This window comes from Myotis davidii, unplaced genomic scaffold (assembly GCF_000327345.1).
Source record: "Myotis davidii unplaced genomic scaffold, ASM32734v1 scaffold72, whole genome shotgun sequence".
Taxonomy (NCBI): Eukaryota; Metazoa; Chordata; class Mammalia; order Chiroptera; family Vespertilionidae; genus Myotis; species Myotis davidii.
Genome location: NW_006284618.1, coordinates 6,929,720 through 6,931,801, shown reverse-complemented (window position 1 = coordinate 6,931,801; position 2,082 = coordinate 6,929,720).

Below are 2,082 nucleotides of genomic sequence, written 5' to 3'. Positions count from 1 at the left end.
GAGTTCGTGTGTCACCTCTGACACGCGTGTCATAGGTTCGCCATCACTGACCTAGTTCAGAGGTGAAACGCGTGTCATAGGTTCGCCATCACTGACCTAGTTCAGAGGTGACACGCGTGTCATAGATTCGCCATCACTGACCTAGTTCAGAGGTGGACGCTCAGCCACTGAGCCACACCGGCCGAGCCCTGATCTTTCTTGAACTTCTTCTTAGAAACCGTTTAGGAGACAAACCTGGGAGCCCCCTTCCCCTCCTGTGTGGAGGCCTCATGTGCTCATGGATGACCCCGCCCCACAAAGCCCAGAGCTGGAGGCACCCGTTCCCAGGGCTCCAGACCCCACCGGGTCCGCCGGACAGATGAAGGGGAGGGGAGGCCACTGTCCGGGAATTGAGACCAAATAGATGTTTTCTCTTTTTCTGTTTTTGCTCCTGAACGGTCCACGTCTGGGGCTGCTCTCGCTGCTCTCAGAGGACAGGACCCTCCGCGTCCCGCTTTGGGAACCGAGGCCCCAGCCATGGCTCATTAGGCAGCAAACGGAGCTGCTGGATCATGGAGGCCTCTGTTCCGCTGCCAGCGGCCAAGGATTCCGGAGCTGCTCGATGGGGAGAGCAATTAGGGGCCTTTTCACTCAATCAGCGGAATCAATTAGTTGATTTACTCACGCAGGAACAACAAAACGCGGATTCTGGTAAACAGTGAGCAGGCCGCTGGACCGCTTTTAAATCCAACATTTACATGAAATTATCTTCTTATGTAATTAGCAGCTGCCGGTGAATACGCATGCCTGGGAGGAGAGAGAGGCCCCGGGAATGAGCAACAGAGAAAAGCCCCATTTAGCAGGTTCAAGGTAATAGGCCCATCGGAGACGTTTCTGGAAGAGCTGTTCTCAGAGGCCACGTGGACAGTGGGAAAGGAGAGGAGAGGAGAGGAGAGGAGAGAGAGGGGAGGGGGAGAGGGAGAGAGGAAAGGGAGAGGAGGGGGAGAGAGAGAGGGAGAGGGTAGGGGGGAAGGGGGAGAGGGAGAGGAGAGACCATCATTTAAAAATCCCTTGGATGGCCTGGCCCATGTGGCTCAGGGGTTGCATGTTGCCTACGTCCCAGGAGGTCACGGTTTGATTCCGGTCAAGGGCACATGCCCACGTGGCTGGCTCCATCCCCAGTAGGGGGCGCGCGGGAGTCAGCCTTTCCATGATTCTCGCTCATCATGGATGTTTCTCCCTCTCTCCCTCTCCCTCTCTGGAATCAATAAAAACCTATTTTAAAAAAGTAAAAATCTCTTGGATGAAAAATTGGGTAGCATTTCCTGAGAGACGGGGACGGTGCTCCCCTCGGAGAGCCCCCCACACGTCGGTAAATGTTTCCCCCAAACAGAAAGAGGGCGCCGTCTCCTTGGCCACGAAAGGGAGGACCCGGGTGAGAGCTCAGGGGGGAGGGGACAGACTCTTCCCTTAGGGCACTGACCCACTGGGGGGGGGCTCCTCCCTCAGAGTCTGGGCACCTCCCACAGGTGCTACAAACCCTTGGACCGAGCAGGTGCCCAGACGGCTGGGTCTGGTGACCTAGGGCTCAGCGACAGCTTCTAACGATGACTAACAGCCCCGCCCCTCACCTGGCAGGTGAGACCGGAGCATCCGGATGGGGCCACGCAGGGGTGGCGCGGGGGCCAGAGACCCGGCCTCGGGCAGAACCGCCTCTCGGTCCTGGCTCCCCGGCAGTGGCCGTGACATGAGCAAGGCCCGCCTCCCTGGGCCTCGGTTTCCTTACTTGTCACACACAGACCCACCGTGGCTGTAAGAGAATAACGGGTGACCGTTTTGTGCGATTCCCGTGCGTGGCTCACGGTAGGCGCCTCATAACCGTGGGTCTCTGAGGGGGGCATCGTTCTTGTGGTGACTGGGGGCCGTCAGCGTGTGGCTGTGGTGCCCTTTTCATCAGCGTCGCCAGGGGAGAGGACACGGTGATTTCTTCCCGGGAAGTTCTCTCTCTGCCCCGACGGACGGACGGACGGCAGCGCACACACTCCCAGGCTCGCAGTCTCCCAGGTGAGACGGAGGAGCCGCAATAACCCTCAGTGGGCGGGG